The sequence below is a fragment of the Solanum verrucosum genome, unplaced genomic scaffold (genome assembly GCF_900185275.1).
Source record: "Solanum verrucosum unplaced genomic scaffold, falcon-dt-bn FXZP01000258.1, whole genome shotgun sequence".
Classification (NCBI taxonomy): Eukaryota; Viridiplantae; Streptophyta; class Magnoliopsida; order Solanales; family Solanaceae; genus Solanum; species Solanum verrucosum.
The window spans coordinates 667035-692880 of record NW_026019974.1 but is presented as its reverse complement, the minus strand read 5'-3'; the positions used below and the strand labels follow the sequence as shown (position 1 = coordinate 692880).

The following is a 25846-nucleotide window of genomic DNA, read 5'->3' as shown; positions in this document are numbered from 1 at the left end:
GTTGGTAGAAGGAGCTTTAATTGAAAAGAAAGAGCTAAACATAGCAGCAAGGTTCTGGTTTGGTTTCATTAGCAGCACAATTATGCCATCCCAAAATGAGTTGATTCTTCGCCTTGCAAAGGCAGCTTGCCTAGGTTTCAACATAGAGGGAATGCGGATAAACTTGGGAGAAATCATCGCTTCAGAGATACTCATGCGTGCAAGGCAGAGCAAAACCTCACTTTTGTTCCCAGTATTGATCACATCATTATGCAAACACCTTGAGATGCCAAGAGAGATGTGGAGATGATGCCCATAGCCTCTACTGATATCCGGAGGATCGAAGGTGAGTACCTTAAGGATCAAGCAGAAAGGAAGAAGGCAATATTGGTGGAGTCAGGAAGCACAGAATCATCACCTACAGAGGCACCCCCAGATTTTTCCGCTGCTGCAAGGTCTCCCAGACCTAATGATGTTACTACTATTTCCTAGCCTCCACTAACCCAGGGTTCCTTACTCCGGATGGGACAACTCGCCCTTTCTACTGAACGTCGAGCTACCAATCTAGAGGCCTCTGTTCCAAGCATGATCCAGAGTGCCCTAGCTGATGTTGTGGCACCTCTGAATACTATCATTAACGGCTTAGCGGCCAGGATAGCAGTGTGTGAGCACAACCAAGGAGCAACAAATGAGGTGAAAACTTTAAAAGCTGCCATTGTTGAGCTGCAAAAAGATGTAAACCACATGAATTCCACCAATGTGTCCATGGTCTTTGGAACAAAGAAGACTCCAAGCATGTCTATAATGCCTCAAACCACCACTCGACATGGGAATAAAGAAAAACACATAGTCAACCTTGACTCAGAGTAGGAGACTAACGAAGAGATGGTTAAAGGAGCTGCAACATACGACATAGCCGAGACCGAAGGAATTATGATAGACGTTGCTGTGCAAGCCTCCTTGGCAAAAACTACTGCTACTGGATCCAGTGGAGCTGGTCCTTTTGGAAGCCACTCCGATCACTGATGCCCAGATGGAGCGACTACTTAGCCAGGATCCCCTCTTTACCTCCCTCTCTATCTTTCTTTATTCTCATTGTTAGATTTTCATCATTTGCATTTGAGGACAAATTGCTTCTATTCGTGGTGGGGTCAGGCCCACCTTTGTGTGCTATTGATTTCATGTTTTGTATATATTTGGGTTCTCTATTTTTGATTGTGTTAATCATTGATTTCCGTGGATGATTGAGCTCATGGCTCCCTATGATTGAGCTCACAACTCCCATTTGGTTTTAAATTATAAAAATGCTTTTGCCACCTCTCGTGTGCTGAAAGTGGTTGTTCTTTTGCAAAAATTTAAGACACAATTCTGATCAATAGTGATGACTTTAATAGTCCTCTCAATTGAATGAACATGAATGCACGGGTACGACGAGACCAAATAAAGTTGCACACACAATATGTGAACTCTTTGCATCTTGTTGTGATTAGCCATTTATCGAATTGATTCTCCTATAATGACTATTGCACACTAGCGAAAGTGTGTAATCTTGTTTGACTTAAGTGTCGATGCCTTGTGTGATTATCTTACTTAGAACCATGCATAAATAAACCTAGAATTTGCCCCATTAGTCTGATTGATTTAGAAAGGTGTACTCTTGAAATAATCTTAGGTAACTTTAAAAAGTGTGAACCAAACTTGACATATACCTCTTTTGTGGCCTACCCGTAAGTGTGTGAAACTCTTTTAACACCCTTGAGCCTTACCTTTCTTTGGAAGAATCTTGATGAACCCTAGACCTTACTTAACCCACTACCTATAATCCTCTTGAGTTGTGATCTAGTGAATGGACAACTTAGGTCAAAAGCCTAAGTTGGGGGTGTGGTAAAAAAGGAAAAGGAGAAGTCAAGAAGTGGAAGAAAAGGTCTCTTTAACCCATGGTATTGCAAAACAAAATGGAAACCCTCTGGAAAAAAAAGTGCAAAAGGAATTGGGTTTCCAAGCAATACATGGAGAGAGAATAAAAATATGACTTAGAAGCTCTAGAAGAGAAAGTGATAAGGGAATGAAAAAGGACATTTTGAGAACACCACATCTAATGAGGATGAAGAAGTCACTGAACCTAACCGACCACACCTATCGACTCAGCCCCATTACAAGACTTGAAAAGACCTTTTTGATCTTGAGTAAGACGAATAGAAAGTCAATTGGAAAATAAGGGTAAACCTATGGGTGAAAGCATTCATTGTGTTCCTCTTTTTGAGTGTGAGAGTTGCATCTGATTCCTGATCTTAAAATGAGTAGCCTCTATGTGTGAATATGGAATCATTCTTTGTGTGGTGATATTTAGATACTTTCGTTGAGCTTGAACATACATTAGTAGAAAGTATTGTGAACATGAGAATCTTTGGTAATGGTGTGTCACAACTTGAATCTTTGAGTACACAGTTGAATCTTTGCATAAGTACGTAGTTTGAAGTATTGTTGTGTACATTCATGATTGAGTCTTGTATAGCACTATTTGAGACACCCTTTTTGGGAAGCTGAACTTGAATTTGCTTATGGACAAGCAAAAGTTTAAGTTTGGGGTGTTGATAAGTCCAAAAATTGGACTCATTTAAGGCTGTATTTTAATAGAAATTGTGTCCTCAAATGCTTATTTTATCTCAATATCTGATGAAAACCTTTAAGTTTCAGGAATTTGAAATTTGAAGGAAAGCATGGACACTACTTCACAAAAAGGAATGAAAAGGCTGAAAAGAACGAGAAAATGAAGGCCTTAGGATCGCCGAGTTCACTTGGTGAATCACTGAAGGGTCTCACTTCGCTTTTTGTTCCAGTGTGCTGAGACCTGAAGGAGAGGATCAAGTCGGTGGAAAAGGGGAGCAGTCGGCGTATCACCGAGGAGTTCCACGAAGCAGTACAATGTCACCCAATGACCCAGAGCACGACAATGCCAAAGTATGGTGCAAGACGGTGATGAACTACACCAAAGGGAGAATCGCCGAGTTGATCGGCGATATCTACAAATGTCACCGAATGCTCCGCCGCAACACAGATTTTTGAAAACTATAAATACTCGTTGAGAGTTATAGCTTAGTATCAGTCTTTGTAGTATCATTAGACAGTATAGTTTTAGTAGTTTTTATTTTACTCTCAAGTTTGGAGAGGGTTTTGGAAACTTGAAGAAATGAGTTCATCTTCCCCAAGTTGGAAGTGGGTCTTCTCTATTCTTCTTCATTTGCTTAAATGAAGATTTAATTTCTTATACCCATTTGATTTCACTATTATTTTAGGTGTATTTTGTTATTTCTTGATGTGTGGCTAAAACCCCCCATTCTTGGGGTGTGATTTAGCAAATATGTGTTGATATTATTGTGGAGTCTTGCTTGTTGATAGGTTAGATGTATTTAAATGGTGATTTCACCTAGTGGTTGTGGTTTAATTTAAGGGGTTTGTAGTTGCAAATACAAAGCTACCTGTGTGTTTTTGGCTTACCCGAGAGGGAGGTCGCGAAACCAAGACCACTAGACTTATGGCCTAAGGAGTGGATCGACATGAGGTTCAGCCCGAGAGGGTGAGCCCTAGTCCCATATCCTAACACTCAGCTCGAGAAAGTGAGTGGGGTAAGGCGTTGGCTGGTCTTCATGCGGAAAATGGTTGTCCGAGAGGAACACATTTGAAACGGGGTAAGTTGCCCGAGAGGGAACTTATTTCCATTAAAAGCTTAGCCTAGTCACTGTTATCTTGCAAATTTCCTATAGAAAACATGTACCCAACTATTTATCTCAACTTGTATTGCGGTCATACCCCAAGAACTCTTCCCCATACTTGATTTTCTTGTTGTTTTTGTTGTTTTTGCTATACATGTGACAAAACCCCCAAATTGATATTTCACACTTTAGTGTCCCTCTTTAATTTACAATGTTTTTAATCGGTAATGTCTTTAGCTACGACTTGTTAGAACTAGATTTTATTTTTCTATTAATTCTCAAAATCGCTCCCTTGGGACACGACCCCAACCCTTGGTTGGGTTACTATACTATTGCACGATTCATAGACACTTGTACTGGTAGTTGTGTCATTGATTACTCAATCGAAACATCAAATAGTCAACCCAGCTTTACTTGAAAGGAGGTGTATATCTCAACGAACAGAACCTACACTTATAAGAAAATGTAGAAAATATGGGTTAGCGCAAATAATGTACTAAGTATGGAAGTCATGCATAAAAGTCCTTAAAACATGCATAAAAGGGACATTTAGTTGAAATCATGCATTTATCAAGTTTAAAAGCCATCACACACATTTAGAGTAGTTACATAGTGAAACCATACCATAATAAACCCTAGGCTACCATAATCATGCATACAAAACTTCATATAACTTCATCGGATAAGGAAACCACACCACAATCCCTTTATAAGTTCACTTGTACAATGTATAAGTGAAGTCCCATACCCCCACTCACACTAAGCAAAGCTCATTAAGAAATCATAAGTATACGTCATAGTCATGTTCATGTTCATGTTCATAATTCATATTCATGGTTCATATAAAGCATGCATTAACTCATAAGGCATCATGTAATAAAAGGACATACCACAATAACTCTATTAGCTTACTTGTGGAATGCATGAATGAAGTCCCATACCCCCATTTATACTAACTAGAACTTCTGAAGTAATCATAGTACATAACTCATGTTCTTGTTCATATTTCATATTTTTGTTCTTGTCATGTCATGGATTATGTTCTTGTCATGTAGGGTAATATAGCCTTAACCGACAAAGACCATGTGAGCTACATGGAATCCGGTGTCATGCCCCCACACCGAAAATAAGTGTCCTACTTGCATAAGGTAGAACTAATATATTTAGTATTTAGGTGGATCCACTAGCTAAAGACCTATGTGAGCACATAGTTATGGGATAAGGAGATTCCTACTAGAAACCCGAACTTTCTAATGTAAAGGGTTTCCATCTCATGAGATAACTTTCCTTGGGAAGCCACTCTTTTTAACGTAAAAGCTTCCATCTCATATTCATAACCACTCGCTGCTAAGCTTAATTCCCTTTAATATTCATGTTAAGTCTTTACTTTAAATTCATGTTCATGGAAGAATGCCTAGCACTCAAACCAACATGGTATCATGGTAGCTCATGGATTCATTAGGTGAGAATGTCCTTTCAACCTTAGAATCCTTAATATGCGAGTAAACCTTTCACATCATGTTTATAATGTTTCATGAGAATAGTCTTTCAATCAACACACCAATATAATAATAATCATAGACCTTTCATGCATAGTAATGTTTAAGGTTATGGGGGAAGGATCTTGCAACAATACAACAATTACACAATAGTCATATGATCATCACTATCTAAGTGAATCATGAGTTCATATACAATCATCATCAACATGTACAAACCCTAACAAATTGCCTTTCAAGGCTATGAATCGAGATCAACCCAACCATCCATAACTAATACAAGATAAGGGAAATTTCATGATTCAATAACTCAATAAACATAGACATAATAGATTGACATACTTCTAATATCAATCAACCCACATCATCAATTCATAATTTAACAATATGGAGGAAATCATGGTCCATGGGGAATTTCATCATAAATCAACAGTACTCCCTAAATCCAATCATAATCTGTCATAATCAACCATAATAAACAATAATTAAACAATGGAAAACGTTTTGGAAGAAGACCCATGACATAGATTGAAACCCTAGGTTTTTGGGGAAATTGAAATCTTATAAACCATGTTTGAATGGGCTCTATGGGTGATAACTACCCATAGATGAAAAGCCACCATACCTTCGGATGATTTGCATAAGAAATTGAAGAAGAAAGTCTGCTCCTTGAACCCTAGATTTGAGAGAAATATTAGAGGGGGGAGTTGGTTTTTCGTTTGAGTCTTGTGATGAGTTATGAGGTGTTAAAGAGGTGGTTAATAGTTAATAACTACTTATATATGTCAAGATAGCCAATATAAACCGTCCCCACCTTTGAATAATTAAAATAGAATTTACCTATATTAACTCACCCTAGGCTGAAACTTGAGACAACTTTACAGACCCCATCCACGACCCCCATCCACGGGGCGTGGATGAACTCACGGGGTGTGGATGAACCCATGGATCGTACTGGTCACTCGTGGGTTGGGTTTGAGGCTTGTCATTTTGGCCAAGGTTCAGACCTCAGTCATGAGACCCTACCCACGGGGCGTAAGTGGGTCCACAGACAGTCTTGCATACTCGTAGCTCAGACAGAGACTTTGGAAAAATTGCAGGAGGTCTAGCTTACCTTCGGGGTGTGAGTCCACCCACGGCTCGTGGGTGACTGCCTTGAGACATATTTTTGGCTGCAAACCAAGGCCATCCTCAAGGACCTTTGGTTGGTCCTTGGGCGGTCATCCCATGATGTTTAGGTCATAACACACTTGTACTAACTTAGGGAGTTTATTTTAAGATTCTAATCTTTACGTTCGACCCCATTTAGGCAACTAGTTTACATATTAGGCTCTAGCTTTGTTCATTAGTTTTCCGGAGTGTTACATTATCTCCCCCTTGGGAACATTCGTCCTCGAATGATGATCTAGACAACAACCTACTTTAGAAACTCAAGACTAGCAACCCATCATGCATGAAACATCGACAATGTGAAAACCCAAAAATGCACTATTCACTTCAAGCATTATTTCAAAGGAGGAAAGTTCAATTCCATCTCAAGACATGGTACATGCGACACAAGGGAGTAGGAACTACATATACCAACCCAATATGCATGCAATACAACATTTCTCATGTTCATAGGAGGAACTACCTTCTCCAATTAAAAGAAAGTTAAATACAACATCATGGAGCGAATATGCTATTTCATCACAAGCACAACAAAACATGTTCATCAAATCACCTCATGAATTAAAATATGCCATCATCATACTAAATGCACAATCAACATGAGGGACACATAAATCAAACAACTCATTTTCTTAATAAACATGAATTTCATCAAGAACATGCATGGCATAAGGAAATCATGAAAAACTCATACAAGACACATGGCTCCCCAAAACACTAAAACTCAAGAGGAACTACTTACCTCAAGCTTCAATAGGAGTAGAAGGAAAAATATGAGGATAGCGGAAATTCATATCGGCTCGGTCTCCCATGTATCACCCTCAACTAAATGATTCCTCCATAAAACCTTAACGGAAGCTACTTCCTTATTTCTCAACTTTTTCACTTGGCGGTCCAAAATTTCCACCGGAGCTTCCTCATAGGATAGACTCTCATAAACTCCTAAACCCTCTAAATAAATGATGGATACCGAATCCCCAATGCACTTCTTAAGCATGGAAACATGAAACACCAGGTGAACTGAAGCCAACTCATTTGGTAAGTCTAACTCATATGCAACTTTCCCAATACGTTTCACGATTTGGTATGACCCTACATACCGAGGACTAAGCTTCCCCTTCTTACCAAACCTCATCTCACCTTTCATAGGTCAGATTTTCAAGTAGACCCAATCACCAATTTCAAATTCTAGATCCCTTCTTCTAACATCGGCATATAACTTTTGCCGACTTTGGGCCGTCTTCAACCTCTCTCTTATGAGTCAAACTTTTTCAATGTCCTCATAAACTAATTCGGGAACAATTAGAGAAAATTCACCTACCTCAAACCAGCCAACCAGAGATCTACACATCCTACCATACAATGCTTCAAAAAGAGCCATAGAAATACTTGAATAGTATCTATTATTGTAGGCAAACTCTATCAATGGTAGATGGTCATCCCAATTACCCTTGAAATCAATAACACATACCCTCAACATGTCCTCTAAGGTTTGAATGGTGTGTTGCGCTTTACCATCCGTTTGAGGGTGGAAAGCGGTACTAAGCTTAACATTGGTACCATGCCCTTTTTGGAATGCCTTCCAAAAGTGTGAATTAAATTGAGTACCCCGATCCAAAATAATAAACAAGGGAACCCCATGCAACTTCACTAGTTTCTTGATGTATAATTTGGCATAGTCTTCCACCGAATAAGTAACCTTGACGGGAATAATGTGGGCTGATTTTTTCATCCTATCCACAATATCCCAAATAAAATCATGTTGCCTTCGAGTACGGGGCAAACCCACAACAAAGTCCATATTCACATTCTCCCACTTCAAAGTAGGAATATCTATATATTGGGACAAACCTCCCGGTTTTATGTGTTCGACCTTAACTTTTTGACAATTCGTACAGTTGGCCACAAAACCCCCTATATCCTTTTTCATGCCATTCAACCAATAGACTTCCCGTAGATCACGGTACATCTTGGTGGCTCCCGAATGAATAGAATACCGCGAACAATGAGCCTCTTCTAAAATTTTCTCTCTCAAGCCATCAACATCTGAAACACGTAAACGACCTTGGTACCTAAGCGCCGCATCTCCCCCAAGGGATAAAGCCTCAACGAACTTGTTGAGTACCGATTCTTTCTACTCCATTAATATGGGATCAAGGTATTGTTTGGACTTCATGTCTATTACAAAGGACAATTAGGAACCATTATGGACTATGACTCCACCCTTGGTGGAATCCACTAGTTGAACAACTAACTAGGCCAACCTATGCACATCACGACTAATTCCTTCTTCACATCTTCTACATGAGCCACACTACCCATGGACATTCGACTTAGGGCATCCACAACTACATTAGCTTTTCTAGGGTGGTAAAGGACACTCATGTAAGAATCCTTCAGTAGTTCTTTTGTTGGAGATTTAATTCTTTTTGGCTAAACACATATTGAAAACTCTTGTGATCAATGAAAACATCTACATGGACCCCATATAGGTAGTGCCTCCATATTTTAAGGGCAAACACCACGGCCGCTAATTCGAGATCATGAGTTGGATAATTATTTTTATGGACGTTGATTTGCCTTGAAGAATAGGCAATCAGTTTACCATGTTGCATAAGGACACATCCCAAACCCACTCGAGAAGCGTCATAATATACCACAAACCCATCGGTACCCTCTGGTAAGGTCAGCACTCGAGCGGAAGTATGTCTATCTTTCAACTCGTGGAAGCTTTTCTCACAAGACTCCGACAACACAAACTTATCTATCTTTTGAGTCAAGGCTGTCAATGGAGAAACAATGGAGGAAAAACCCTCAACAAACCTCCTATAGTAACCGGCCACACCCAAAAAGCTTCGAATATCGGTGGATGTTAGAGGTCTAGGCTAACTCTTAACCACATCCGTCTTCTTAGGATCAACCTCAATACCCAAGCTCGACACAATATGACCAAGGAAGGCAACCAACCTTAACCAAAACTCACATTTACTAAACTTAGCATATAATTGGTAGTCCTTAAGGACTTGGAATACAATCCTCAAATGATTCATATGTTCACCCTCAGTCCTTGAATAGATCAATATTTCATCAATAAAAATGATCACAAACGAATCAAGATATTGTCTAAATACCCTTTTCATTAGGTCCATGAATGTCGCTGGGGCGTTTGTTAGACCAAAAGACATTACTAGGAACTCATAGTGAGCATAAATCGTTCGGAAGGTCATCTTGGGAATGTAAGCCTCTCTCACCCATATTTGGTGATAGCCCAAATGTAGGTCAATCTTCGAAAAGTAACTAGCTCCTCAGAGTTGGTCAAACAAATCATCAATTCTAGGAATAGGGTATTTATTCTTTATGGTTAGCTCATTCAATTGGCGGTAGTCAATACACATCCTAAGGGACTTATCCTTCTTCTTTACAAATAATACCGGAGCACCCCACAGAGAGATGCTTGGTTGAATAAAGCCTTTCTCTAAAAAATTCTTGAGTTGCTCCTTCAACTCTTTCAATTTGGCCGGAGCCATTCCATAAGAATGAATGGATATAGGCTGCATATCCAGCAAAAGATCAATGCCAAATTATATTTCCCGTTCGGTAGGAATTCCGGGCAAGTCATCAGGAAAGACTTCTGGAAACTCACTCAACACGGGGACCAACTCTAAAGAAGAAGTCTCGGACTCAACATCCATAACCCTAACAATATGTAAATGCACCCATTGGAGATCATTTTCCTAGCTTTGAGAAAAGAAATTAATTGACCTCTGGGGATGTAATTTCCCCCTTTCCATTCTACAGTAGGTTCATTTGGAAATTGTAACTTAACCACCCGAGTTCTACAATCAATAGAGGCAAAACATGCATGTAACCAATCCATACCGAAAATGACATCAAAGTCTAACATGTCTAACTCTATCAAATAAACCAAAGTGACTTCATGAAACAAAGAAATAGGAAAACTCCTATAGACTCTTTTTGCCACTACCAAGTCACCAACCGGGGTAGACACCGAAAAAGGCTCTAATAACACTTCGAGGAGTATTTCAAATTTCATAGCCACAAAAGGTGTAACAAATAACAAAGTGGCACCGAGGTCTAACAATGCTTAAACATCTATATAAAAGACTTGCAACATACCCGTCACCACATTTGGGGAGCTCTATTGGTCACCACGGGATTGAAGAGCATAAAAGCGGTTATTCTTGTGAGCATCGGAGTTTGAACCACTAGGGAGGGCTTTCTTGCCCTATCTTCCTTGAACCTTTAGCATGGAACAATCTCTCATCATATGACCACCCTTCCCACAACTAAAGCAACCATCCGTGCCAACAAGGCACTTCCCCTCATGTTTCTTGCCACCCTTGGCACAAGTAGGCCTTGTCATAGAAGATCCACCACTATTACCTCTTTAAGGCTTATGGTTAGGCACCTTATCCTTCTTGATCGTTGGAGCAATAGAGGAGCCTTGGTTGGAGAACCTTCTCTTGAAACATGCTCTACCTTGACTCTCGAAATTTCCCTTGGAAGAGTTCCCGTCATCGGTCCTAGGCCTCTTCACTTCCCTATTCTTTTCTTGGAGTTTCTCATCCTCCATTTGTTTAGCATACACCATAAGACAGGATATATCCATTTTATCATGAAGCATAGCCTAACGACATTCTTTTCACACCAAACTAGACATCACAAACCTACTCATCTTATCCCTCGGATCCGCCACCAAAGATGGAGCATACTTGGACAATTTGGTAAAATTTAGAGAATATTCTTCAACACCCATACCTCCTTGACGAAGGTTGATAAATTCTTCCACCTTGGCTTCCCTTTTATCTCGGGGAAAGAAACTATCAAGGAATGTTTTCTTGAACACTTCCCAACCTATGGGACCTACTCCTTCTGGCCTATTTCTCTTCCATTGAGTATGCCATACTTGGGCCACACCCTTCAATTGGTAAGAGGCTAGCTCCTCTTTCTCTTTAGAAGTCATCCCCATAGCATCAACTATCTTGTAGACCTCTTCCACAAACTCTTAAGGGTCTTCACCCACTTTAGAACCAAACAACTTATGAGGGTTCATTCTTGTGAAATATCTCATACTTGAAGCCACGGTGCTCTCATTAGGGTTCACAGGAGCTCTAGCATCCGTATTGATTTGGGCCATCACGGCTTGGGTCAATATTTGGAGAGCCGACCTTATTTCCACATTCATCACAGCCCCCTAATCATTAGGAGCTTGAGGAACTTGAGACTCTTGAGGACCTTGGGGACGAACTCCCTTATTCACAATTATCTCCTCTTCCGTCCTTCTTGCGGTCGCCCTTCTTGTATTCATATCCTATAGATACAAGAGAAGGGTTAGGAAAATTACTGCATAGAATTAAAACTCTAAGGCACGACTAAAGAGTAATGAAAGAAGTAAAAGTTCCTATACAACTTATAGCCTCTCAGTCATAAGTGTGGCACGCTTCATACTCATGAACAAGACTCTACTAGACGTGGTTCATTAGACATCACCGTATAATGATTCTAAACCTTGTACTCTGATTACCAACTCAGTCACGACCTAGGGGTACCCCCTAGATGTAACATAGTGTACTTGACCTCAAAGGGGTCTCATACAAGCCCTTAGCATAATCATGAACATAAGTAAATAGAAATTATGCAGAATTTAAAACTTTTTACAATAGAAGTCTTTTTCATAAAAGAAATATAAGATTCTAGACCTTGTCTCATAGAAACCATCTACTACAATTGAATACAAAATTAGGGTCATAGCCCTTTACGACATAGTCTCGAATATGGAAAGTACAACATGAAACTAGAAATGAATAAGCCTTGTCCTCGAACCATGAGGACTCACCAAGCTTGGAGAATAGTCAACCCAAGATTTACTTTAAAGGAGGAGTATATCCCAACGATCGAAACCTACACTTATAAGAAAATGTAGAAAATATGGGTTAGAACAAATAATGTACTAAGTATGGAAGCCATGTATAAAAGTCCTTAAAACATGCATAAAAGCGACATTTAGTTGAAATCATACATTTATCAAGTTTAACATCCATCATGCACATTTAGATTAGTTACATAGTCAAACCATACCATAAGCAACCCTAGACTACCATAATCATGCATACATAACTTCATAGTATGAGGAAACCACACCACAACCCCTTTATAAGTTCACTTGTGCAATGTGTAAGTGAAGTCCCATATCCCAACTCACACTAAGCAAAGCTCATTAAGAAATCATAAGTATAGTTCATGGTCATGTTCATGTTGTTGTTCTTAATTCATTTTCATGGTTCATATAAAGCATGCATTAACTCATAAGGCATCATGTCATAAAAGCACATACCAAAATCACTCTCGAAGCCTACTTGTGTAATGCATGAATAACATCCCATACCCCCATTCATAATAAGTAGAACTTCTCAAGTAATCATATATAGTACATAACTCATGTTCTTATTCATAGTTCATAATATTATTCTTGTCATGCCATGGATCATGTTCTTGTCATGTAGGAAAATATAGCCTTAATCGACATAGATCATGTGAGCTACATGGAATCCAGTGTCATGCCCCCACACCGAAAATGAGGTGTACTACTTGCCTAAGGTAGAACTAACATGTTTAGCATTTAGGTGGATCCACTAGCTAAAGACCTATGTGGGCACATAGTTATGGGATAAGGAGATTGCTATTAGAAACCCGGACTTTCTAACATAAAAGGTTTCCATCTCATGAGATAACTTGACTTGGGAAGTCGGACAGTCTGACGTAAAAGCGTCCATCTCATATTCATATCCACTCGGTGCTAAGCTTAATTCCCTTAAATATTCATGCTAAGTCTTTACTTTAAATTCATGTTCATGGAAGAATTCCTAGCACTCAAACCAACATGGTATCATGGTAGCTCATGGATTCATTAGGTGAGAATTTCCTTTCAACCTTAGAATCATTAATACGCGAATAAACCTTTCACATCATGTTCATAATGTTTCATGAGAAGAGCCTTTTAATCAACACCACAATGTTATCATAATCATAGACCTTTCATTCATATTCACGTGTAAGGGTATGGGGGGAAGGATCTTACAACAATAGCACAATTACACAATATTCATAGGATCATCACTATCTAAGTGAATCATGAGTTCATATACAATCCTCATCAACATTTTCAAACCCTAACAATTTGCCCTTCAAGGCTATGAATCGAGATCAACCCAACCATCCATAATTAATACAAGATACGGGAAATTATATGATTCAATAACTCAATAAACATAGACATAATAGATTGACATACTTCTAATATCAATCAACCCACATCATCAATTCATAATTTAACAATATGGAAGAAATCATTGTCCATGGGGAATTTCATCATAAATAAGCAATACTCCCTAAATCCAATCATCATCTATCATAATCAACCATAATAAACCATAATTAAACAATGGAAAACATTTCGGAAGAAGACACATGACATAGATTGAAACCATAGGTTTTTGGGGAAATTGAAATCTTATAAACCAAGTTTGAATAGGCTCTATGGGTGATAGCTACCCATAGATGAAAAGCCACCATACCTTCTGATGATTTGCATAAGAAATTGAAGAAGAAAGTCTGCTCCTTGAACCCTAGATTTGACCTTGTTCTTGCTCTTCAATGGAGTCGTAGAGAGAAATATTAGAGGGGGGAGTTGGTTTTTTGTTTGAGTCATGTGATGAGTTTTGAGGTGTTAAAGAGGTGGATAATAGTTAATAACTACTTATATATGTCAAGATAACTAGTATAAACCGTCCCTACCTTTGAATAATTAAAATAGAATTTACCTATATTAACTCACCCTAGGCTGAAACTTAAGACAGCTATACAGACCCCATCCACGACCCCCACCCATGGGGCGTGGATGAACCCACGGACCGTACTGGGCACTCGTGGGTTGGGTTTGAGGCTTGTCATTTTCGCCAAGGTCCAGACCTCACTCACCAGACCCCACCCACGAGGCATGAGTGGGTCCACAGACCGTACTGCATACTCGTAGCTCAGACAGAGACTTTAGAAAAATTGGGGGAGGTCTAGCTTACCTTCGGGGGTGAGTCCACCCACGGCTCGTGGGTTCGCCTTGAGACAAATTTTTGGCTGCAAACTGATATACCGTGAGTTTACGGTATTTCTAATACATTTCACTTACAAGTTGTGTGTGTCTAGTGCCTTTTTATATTGGTTTTTATGTGTTTTTATCATGTTTTGCAGAAAAGATGTTCAGGCGCGGAAGTATAGAGACAACTGAAAGAAATGCAGAAACAGGGCATTCACGGAGGTGATCTACGGACCATAGGTCCATTCACGGTCCGTAGGTGATAACCGTAGATCAAGAGGCATGGTATTGAGGACAAATTAGGGAAATCTGACCAAGTGTGGAACCACGGTGTCCATTGACGGTCCGTAGATTGATCTACGGACCGTACTATTGATCCGTAGAGTGATACTGCGAGGGTTCTAGTACCTGATCTTTGAAGATTCTAAGTGTGGAGCTACGGAGGGGATTGACGGATCGTAGATCGATCTACGGTCCGTACTGCTAGTCCGTCGTTTCCTTCAAAGAAGATGATTTTTGGAAGCGCAAATATTTTCTAAGTCCTGGCTGACGGAAGGGACTTACGGACCGTAGATGCATCGACGGTCCGTAAGTCTGTCTCGTGGATTGAAGACGCGTACCTGAACAAACTTTCCTTAAATTGTTTCCCTTTTAATTTAGGATTTGTTTTCTATAAATAGGGCATGTAAACCTCATTTTTGGGGGTTAGACAATATTATTCTAGTTTTACTTTGTGACTTTGGAGATAAATTTGCAACTCTATCAATTATTGATTTCCTAAGTTCGTTTTGAAGATTTTGTCTTTGCAATTCAAGTTAAATTTCTGGGTTTATTAACCTCTTTAGGTAAGTTCATAATTCCTTCATCTAAAACTATGAATTGTGTTCTTGCTAATATGGGTAACTAAATCCACAACTAGGGTTGTGGAACCACGAGCGATTAACAAAGTATGAATAGTAAATAAGCAATTCAGGAATAGTGTTTTGCATGCATTGATAATTCTTTCCTTTAAAAGTCTTTTTAACGAGTGCACGCATTAGAACTCGTCTTGTTGCTACTTGCTGGATCAAGGAGGTAATCAACAAGAAAAGAATTATCAACATAGATTTAGTGGGATACTATCTAATAGGCTAGTATCGATTGGTGCAAAGCAATAACTAAGCCAAACATCGATTATGATGTCTAATATGAGGTAAAGGTAAGGGTTAGTAAATTATACATACGTAGCTGGATCAAGGTGCGGGGTGAAATTCTCTAGATGCCGGATCAAGGATTTAGAGATACCTAACTTATCACTTTGCATGTAATACACTAGGAAAGGATTGCGATTACTAGGATTACTGCGTTATGAGCTTGTGGGGAACACATCTACCAAAGGTTAATTTTCTCATCTTGATAACAACCGAAATTGACTTTTGTTTATTGATTACTTATTGAATTCTTCCAATTTGTTTCACAAACCCCCCCCCCCCCCTTTTTATTTCTTGATTCTGGAAGTATTTTGGCTAATTGAATATAATTGTTGGTTAAAGAAAAGTCTAAACCATTTTCCTCGTGGGATCGACCCCAACCTACAAGTTGGGTTCTTTACTTGATAACGATCGCTTATACTTCTTTAGGGAGGTGTAATTTGAGCGTATCAAATTTTGTCTTGAACGTTAGTCAGATATTTCATAATTTTACTTTTTCCCTTTGTTTTTGTCTCTCTCAGGTTCCGACTCTAGTGTATGCCAAGTACACGGAGCCAAGGCGAACCACTTACTCCGTACGATCCAGAGTTCAACAGAACTTTGCGAAGAATGAACAATCAAGGTCTTCTAGTTAATCCTATCGGAGGAAATCTAGATGAAGCAGTTGAGTTACAACAGCCAAGAGTAGTTGGTGGGGAAAACCGGGGTTAAGCTAAAAATCAATTGGGAGATGCAGTGAGGTTGCATGGTCCACCAGGCCCACAACAACATGACAACTATCGGGGCAACATCGATATAGAAGACTCTGATGGACCCATTGTCCTACCACCTCTACCTCCAGGGCACACATTTGTGGTGACTAGTAGTTTGATCCAGATGCTTACAACAAGAGGCTTATTTTCAGGATTGCCATTGGAGGATCCACATGCTGACTTGGCCAAGCTAAGGGTGGTTTGCAAAAGTTGTGTAGGTAGACCAGACTTGGATATGGATGTCATTGGATTACGAGTGTTCCCTCTGTCACTGACAGGCGATGCTGCAGTATGCTTCACTGAGCTTCTGTATAACTCAATATTCACATGGGACCAACTGGCAGAGGTGTTCCGAGCAAAGTACTATCCAGTGTCTAAGAAGCTCAATCACAAAGATAGGGTCAACAATTTTATGGCATTACGTGGAGAGTCTTTGAGTAGCTCGTGGGACAGATTCACTACCTTCGTAAGAAGTGTCCCAAACCACCGTATTGATGATGAGTCACTGAAGGAATATTTCTATCGAGGACAGGATGATAACAATAAAACAGTACTTGACACTATTGCCGGAGGTTTATATGGTGATTGTACATATGCACAAATTGCTGAAAAACTGGAGAGGATCTCTCGCAACAATAAAGCATGGAGCACTCGGAGGTCAGATACTGGGAGAAACACATTTGCCGTTCATAATACAAATAACAACTCTGCAGATGATATTCGTGAAGAGATGGCCCAGATGAGGACCGCGTTGGGGTTGGTATTGAAGCATGTGAGCGGAGGACCAGAAAAAGTAAATGATGTGAATTATTTAACTAGAACTCCACCACCAGTGGAAGAGTGTTACTATGAAGAGGATGCTTATGCTGTGAATGATTAGACGGGGGGTTTCCGACCAAATGCCCAAGGATCCAACACGGAAAATTGGCGCCAAGGTCAAGGAAACCAAGGTCGGAACTATGGAAATTACAACCGAGAGGATCACTATGTCCGGGATGGGAACTTCAATCGCGACAACAACTACAATAGGAACAACTATGGCAACAGAAACGATCGGGTTGGACCTTATGTTCCCCCTCAAAATCGAGAATCTGGTGCTAGGGAAACTGGAGGCAATATGGCGCATATTAAAGATATGATGCAAAAGATGATGAGAAGGTTTGATGCAACTGATGAGAATGTGAAGGAGATGAGAAGCGACTTGTCTGGTATTGGACAAAAGGTTGATGCCCATGCAGTGTCAATAAAGCATCTAGAGCAGTAGATGACTCAGTTGTCTACTACAGTGAACCCACGTCAACCTGGCACTCTTCCTAGCAACACCATCCAGAATCGAAAGAATGATGGTCATTGTATGGCAGTTACTACTCGAGGGGGTAAGCAAACCATAGATCCACCTAGCGCGTCTGTGGTGGAAGTTGAGATTAGACAAGAAGATGATGTGATAAAGGTTAGACTAGAGTCTGAGAAAGCAACAGAGCAAGAAGTGGTGATATCTCATAAAGTGGTCCCCATACCTAGACCTCCACCACCTTTTCCACAGAGGTTAGTGAAAAAGACCGAGGACGGTAAATATCGCAGGTTTATTACTATGTTGAAGCAACTCTCTATCAATGTTTCTTTGATAAAAGCCTTGGAGCAAATACTTGGGTATGCGAAGTTTATGGAAAATATGGTGACAAAGAAAAGGTTTGTGAGTTTTGAAGATGATGATAGATTGCAACATTGTAGCGCTATTGCTACAAGATCTCTTATGCAGAAGAAGGAAGACCCTGGTGCTTTCATGATCCCATGTACTATAGGGTTGTTACACTTTGCTAAGGCATTGTGTGATCTTGGTGCTAGCATCAACCTCATGCCCTTGTCAATTTACAAGAGGTTGGGTTTAGGGGACCCAAAGCCCACTGCAATGCAATTACTTATAGCCGATCAAACTGTGAAAAGGCCCATTGGTGTACTCCATGATATGCTAGTGAAAGTGGAGTCTTTCATTTTTCCGACAGATTTTGTGATTCTTGATTGTGAGGTTGATTTTGAGGTTCCCATCATCCTTGGGAGACCATTTCTTGCCACAGGGCGAGCATTGGTTTATATGGAAAAGGGACATATGAAGTTCAGACTGAATAATGAAGAAGCAACTTTCAATATTTGTAGGTCCATGAAGCAGAGTGGTGAGCTCCAAACAGTATCTGCCATAACTTACAGAGTGGAGACTGGGACAAAAGTGCAAATTGAAGAGCGACTAGGTGTTAAGGCACTAGCAGCAGTAATTATGAACTTTGATAGTGATGGCATTGAAGAGTATGATGAGTTGGTAGGCGCGCTCGATATGTGTGAATACCGGCCCAAACCAAAGAAGTATGAATTAGACATGAAGAATCGCGAGTCCCCACCCGCAAGACCATCTATTGTGGAGGCACCGAAATTGGAGCTTAAGGCTCTACCACCGCATTTGAGGTATGTATACTTGGGCAAAGGGAACACTTTGTCGGTCATCATTGCGGCAGATTTGAATGCAGGACAAGTAGAGTGCTTAGTGACTGTGTTAAAAAGGTTCAAGCGAGCTTTTGGGTGGACTATAGCGGATATCATTGGGATTCTTCTCGATATTTGCTCTCACAAAACCCAACTCATGCCAAATCATAATCCCAGTATCGAGCACCAGAGAAGACTAAATCCACCTATGCAAGAAGTTGTCAAAAAGGAGATCATCAAGTGGTTGGATGCGGGAGTTATTTATCCCATTTCAGATAGTAGTTGGGTATGTCCTGTGCAGTGTGTGCCTAAAAAAGGTGGTATGACTGTGGTTCCAAATGAAATAAATTAGCTTGTTCCAATGAGGCCTATTACTGGGTGGAGAGTTTGTATGGATTATCGGAAGTTGAATGCGTGGACAGAAAAGGACCACTTTTCTATGCCATTCATGGACCAGATGTTGGATAGACTTGCAGGAAAGGGTTGGTATGGTTTTCTTGATGGGTATTCGGGCTACAATCAAATCTCTATAGCTCCAGAAGACCAAGAGAAGACCACCTTCACTTGCCCATATGGGACTTTTGCTTTCAAATGGATGCCATTCAGGTTATGCAATGCCCCAGCTACCTTCCAGCGGTGTATGATGTCGATATTTTCTGATATGGTGGAGGACAGTATTGAAGTGTTCATGGATGATTTTTCAGTTGTAGGTGACTCTTTTGATCGGTGTGTAGATCATTTGGCCGAGGTGCTTAAACGGTATGAAGACTGCAACTTGGTGCTTAATTGGGAGAAGTGTCACTGCATGGTTAAAAAAAGTATAGTGTTGGGACATCGAATTTCAGAGAAAGGTATTGAGGTTGATAGAGCTAAAGTTGAGGTAATAGAAAAGCTTGCGCCACCCATTTCAATAAAAGGTGTTAGAAGTTTTCTTGGACATGTAGGTTTTTTATAGGCGATTCATCAAAGATTTCTCAAAACTTGCACATCCTTTGTGCAAACTGCTCGAGAAGGAGAGTAAGTTCTATTTTGATGATGCTTGTCTTAGAGCATTTGGAGAGCTGAAGGAGAAGTTGGTTACAACACCTATCATTATTTCACCGGATTAGGGACAACCATTTGAGGTAATGTGCGATGCGAGTGGAGTGGCGCTTGGTGTAGTATTGGGTCAAAGGCGAGAGAAAATTCTTCACCCTATTTACTATGCTAGCAAAGCTCTAAATGTGGTCAGAAGAATTATACTGTGACCGAACAAGAACTCCTAGCGGTGCTTTTTGCGTTCGAGAAATTTCATTCCTACTTGCTTGGTACTAAGGTCATAGTGCATACTGACCACTCTGCATTGAGATATTTGATGGCAAAAAAAGATGCAAAACCAAGATTGATTAGATGGGTATTGTTGCTTCAAGAGTTTGATTTTGTGGTAAAAGATAGAAAGGGAACCGAAAATCAAGTTGCCGATCAGTTGTCCAGATTAGAGGAAGAGGCTATGCTAAAGCTTCGAGATAGGGCTGAAATTAATAATATTTTTCCAGATGAACAGGTATTGGCTGCTTCTCATGATCTAATTCCTTGGTTCGCGGACTTTGCTAATTATTTGGCAAGCGATATTGTGCCTCCCAATTTGTCTTTTCACCAAAAGAAAAGGTTTATGGATGATGTGAAGAAATTATTTTGGGATAAACCTTATTTGTATCGTAGGTGTGCTGATGGAATGATTCGTCGCTGCATTCCCGAGGTTGAGATGTTGAGTGTACTTGAAGCATGCCATTCATCGCCTGTTGGTGGGCATCATAGTGGTATTCAGACTGCACATAAGATTTTGCAGTGTGGATACTACTGGCCTACCATCCACCAAGATGCTTATGATTTCGCCAAGTCTTGTGATCGTTGCCAAAGAGAATGAGGGATTTCAAAGAGGCAAGAGCTCCTTATGAATCCTATATTGGTGATAGAGTTGTTTGATGTATGGGGCATTGATTTCATGGGTCCATTTGTGAGTTCATATGGGATGAAGTATATTCTTGTTGCGGTTGACAATATATCGAAGTGGGTGGAAGCAGTTGCGCTCTCTAACAATGAAGGAAAAAGTGTCACCGTTTTCTTGAAAAAGAACATCTTCTCCAGATTTGGTACACCGAGGGCTATTATTAGCGATGGAGGGTCTCACTTTTGTAATAAGTTGTTCAAGGTACTACTTGAGAAATATGGTGTCCGCCACAATGTAGCCACCCCTTACCATCCACAGACTAGTGGTCGAGTTGAAGTATCCAACAGAGATCAAACAGATATTGGCGAAGACTGTGAGTGCCAATAGAACGGATTGGTCAAAAAAGCTTGATGATGCTCTATGAGCATATCGCACTGCATACAAGACCCCCATAGGTATGTCTCCTTACCAACTTGTATATGGGAAGTCTTGTCATTTACCAGTAGAATTAGAGCATAAGGCGATGTGGTCAATGAAGAAATTAAATTTTGATTGGGGCATCGCATCTAATCAAAGAATGGATGACTTGAATACACTTGATGTGTTTCGACTAAAAGCTTATGAAAGTTCAGCCTTGTACAAAGAGAAGATGAAGAGGTATCATGATCAAAGAATTGAAAAGCGAGAATTTGTGGTTGGTGATCTTGTGCTTTTGTTCAACTCTAGGTTGCGCTTGTTTCCAGCCAAACTCAAGTCCAAATGGACCGGACCATTTTTTCTCACAAAATTGTTTCCCCATGAGGCGGTTGAGCTTGAAAAAAAGGATGGAACAAGGTTCATGGTAAACGGGCAAAGGATCAAGATCTATTTGGGAAATGCTGAAACTGTGAAAGAAGTGATTGAGGCCTACAATCTTGATGAAGTCTGAGTAATCAGGAGGCTTGCGTCGTGCCGCGACGTTAAATCAAGCGCTGCTTGGGAGGCAACCTAAGATGTACAATCTAGCCAACGATAGGATAGAGTTTTTCTATAGTTGTTTGCACTATTCAATTTCTTCCATGTATCAAATTTGATAGTTGTTTTACTTTTGTACTAGTGTTGGCTAGAATTAGAATATGGTCCGTGTCTAAAAAGTGTCCTGAAAATGTAAAAAGAATAGCCTATTGGTTGCTACATGTGCAGGTACACCACAAAAATTCTGCAGAAAATGGTCTGGTGCAGAAGTCTACGGACACAATCGACGGTCCGTCGATTCATCAATGGACCGTAAATGGTGCCCGTAGATCCCAGGTAAGTTTCTAAATTTGCAAGTGTATGAGTGATCTACGGTCCTGATCTACGGACCGTAGATCGACTCCCGAACCGTAGACAGGGTCTCGTGAGTCCATACCCTCAGGCTGTCAGACCCGACCCGGATTCCCCTATTTAAAAACCCCCATTCGTTTTAAACCATTCCCCTTCCCTCCATTACTCCCAAAACCGTTTCTAACATCCCATGATCTCCCTAATTCACTCCATAACTCCTCCATAATATCATCCCCTCCATAATTCCTCAAATTCCCTTTCCTTTCAAATACAACCCATCCCATAATCTAACAAAAAGGGTCCGGTTTTTGGTCAGTAACGAAGAGGCAACTCCTTGGCCTTGCTAAGCTTAGTGTAATCACGCAATCACCCCACTCCTTGTTGCTTGTAAGGTAATAGGCTTTCCCCTCACTTTGAATTTCGATTCATAGATTGAATATAGAAAGTCGGGAGTTGGGTCTTGACCTTGGGTAATTGTTAGATGAAATTGCATGATAAACTTGAAAATTACAATGCCCTTGGAACGATAGATAGTGATTGTGCAGCATTATTGTATGTGATCGTAAAACTATATGTTAGTTTCGACTTAGGGTTCCAGAACTAGTATAAATTGTTTGGTATAATAATCAGTCGGAATCTTAAGAATGAAGAACTAGCATAATTTAATGTTGTAAATGAATGATGATATTGCGTTAATGTTGAAAACTAAGGCCAAAAATGTATAATACCTGGCACAGATGGCATACACGATACCCGGTCTACCGAACGTAGATCCATCTACGGACCGTAGATGGGGTTCGTAAATGGATGCACATGAAAAATTTCACTTAAGTGTGAAACCACAAATGTGGACTACGGTCCGTAGGTCCATCCACAGACCGTTCTGCACTTCCGTGGTTTCTATCTGCGACCTATATGATAGGCCCCCTAATCCACGGAAGGGATCCACGGACCGTAATCAGTCCACGGACCGTTCTGCAGTTCCGTGGTTTCCATCTGCGACCTATATGATAGGCCCCCTAATCCACGGAAGAGATCCACGGACCGTAATCAGTCCACGGACCGTAGGTCTCCTCCGTGGATGACCATTGTAGCATCTATCTGAAATCTTTTGGGATTTTGTTGTTCTTCGTTTATAGCCTTTCTACTTTGTCTTAGTATAGTTTTGGTTAGTCTTGGGCACTAATACCGCTCCCGCAGGTACAATGGCACCCAAGAAGATGGTCACCTACTCAAAAAGGGGCAAGTCAAAATCTGTTGCCCCTAGTTTCCGGGTAATTGATGAGGACACAGACAACGACACTGATCCAGCATATGTGCCTCTCAAACCTAGGACTTCTCGCGCTGCACCTCGGAGCACCAGAGGCACCCCTAGAAGGTGCTTCCCGACGTAGTCACTGTCTCCCAGTCTGATGAGGAGCACACACTGATCGGGTCACCAACTAGGGCTGCTTCTAGTTAAGAGGGGTCTATGTCCGGGTTTGAGTCTGCCCATGCGTCAGGCTCCAAGTCTGCCCATTCTTCACTATCAGAGTCTGCCCATGCTACAGGGTCCAATGCCAAATCATCCACAAGGTCTTGAGAGAATGACCAAGCAGCCTCGTCTGCTGAAGCAACTAGCTCAGAGTCCATACCTGCACCACAGAATGATGACCCCACTCCTGTAACCGGCGAGCTAAATAGGTGGTGTGTAGAAGGTCAATGGAAAATTTATTGGGATGTTAAGATGGTCAACGACAAACAGAAGATGGCCCGACTAATTACATAGGAGCGCAGAGTCCTCACGGGGAGCCTGCATACTGTTCCAGACATTCACCGGCTGTTCAACCTTCACAAGTGTGACTGGATGGCTCGAGACCCAGGGACGTACAGCGAGGAGATTGTGCGGGATTTCTATGCTTCCTATGCTGCCACTCTCCGCGGTTCCATTTCCAAGCGGTCAAAGCCACTAGCGCAGGATCCGCTCACTTCCACTTTGGTTCGAGGATGCCCGGTGGACATATCACCTGCTACGATCAGACACTTTCTCTATGGTCCTACTACGGGTCATTCTTGGTCTCTCAACACAGCTGAGTGGCGCTTTCCAGAGGAATGCTAAGCAGCGAGAGGTTGTTCTACTATGGTTGGCCAGGTACATTGCTGCAAATGGCGAACGTGCGGAATGTGTCGCCACCCCATGGTTAGGCAATCGGAAGGCCACACTAAATTTTGTAGCCAAGTTCTTCTGGCTGCTGGTGCGTAACAGAGTGTCGCCGGCAAAAGCTGACAATCAAGTCACGTGGGACAGAGCGGTCATGGTTGCGGCATTGGTAGCAGGAGTTGAGATCGACTTTGCCCGCATGTTGCTGGCAGAGATTCACAAGAGGGCATTCAGGACATCCACCACCTACCCCTTCCCCTGTCTAATATTTCATTTGTGCAGGGACTCTAGAGTGTCGATCTGGCATTGCGACAAGTTAGTTCACCCTACAGGGGCATTTGACATCGGCCTTATTCGAGATGAGGCAAATGTGGCAGCACCTCGCAGAGAGCCTCAGGTTGAGGTGCCTTCTTTGGGTGCCGATCTTGCAGACACAGTAGGGCAGGCACAAGGTGATGACCTTAGCATCCCCGATCACACCGACAGTGTCCCGGGCTCCTATCTCAGGCAGCTAGTATGGCTCCAAGCTCGTCCCGGTCCACACTGCAGTTAGGAGCTATTGTTGTCCCATTGGCCAGAGTACAGAAGTTAGAAGCTCAGATGGCCACCCTGCTGCATCACATCCAGCCGTGGATGCAAAAGTCAATAGCCGAGTCTAAGGCCAGAATAGAGCGTAGGATGGAGGGGATGATGGATCGAAAGGTCCAGGCCGTTAATAAGCGCCTTGATGCCTTTGAACTACGATTTCTCGAGCGATCATCCCCGGCCATAGATCTCTCTGCTTTGCAGGCTTACTTAGCCAGCCTCCGGACTGACGTTGATGCCATCATTGCCGCACCTTCAGTTGAGCCTCAGGTTGCACCAACTACACTGACTGATGATACAGTTCTAGATGCTCTATTCAGTGGGACCACCGAGGATGAGCTTGCCCGTACACATGCCAAAGGCAAGCGGCACTGGTCTCACCGCACTGAGGAGGAGAAAGCTCTCAAGAGACAGTGTAGGCAAGCGAAGGAGGCACAGAGGGCTTCGATTGTAGACGAAGAGTTGCGCCTGCAGAGGGTGCGTGAGAGAGTTGCAGGAGCATCGAGCTCTGCCCAGTTGCAGAGGTTCAGCCTGTTTTGAGGGACGTTGTGAGCACCACTGATGGTGCGGGAAGATTGATAAAGAGCACTACTGAGAGTGCTATGATTGCAGATATGGGCACTACTGAGGGTGCCACCACCACTGTTCCAGCGGGCTTCGGGAAACCGGACCCCCCTGCTTGTTGATTATTCGCTGGCGCTTTGCACCACAGGTTTGCTTCACCCTATCCATTTTCTTTTAATGTTTCTGTATGCATTGCGGACAATTGCATCTATTTTTGTTGGGGGTGGGGTAAATGGATTGTGAGTGATAGGGTGAAGTCTGAATAACCCAACTCATGAATCCTCTCTTGGGGTTTTCTTTCCTGTGCTCTTTTCCCCCAAGAGACTGTTTAATTTTTGTTGAACCAACATGTCTTAAGATCGAATGTGTAGAAGCATGATGAAGAAAGAAGCATGATGGCTTATGATACCCGCCAGATTTTGGGAAGTATGTTA

At 41.4% G+C, this 25846-nt stretch overlaps 1 pseudogene; it reads left to right on the top strand.

The window, feature by feature from the left end:
* The first annotated feature begins 864 nt into the window (after nucleotides 1–864).
* On the top strand, nucleotides 865–25534 carry LOC125817306 (uncharacterized; annotated as a pseudogene).
* Nucleotides 25535–25846: the final 312 nt, after the last annotated feature.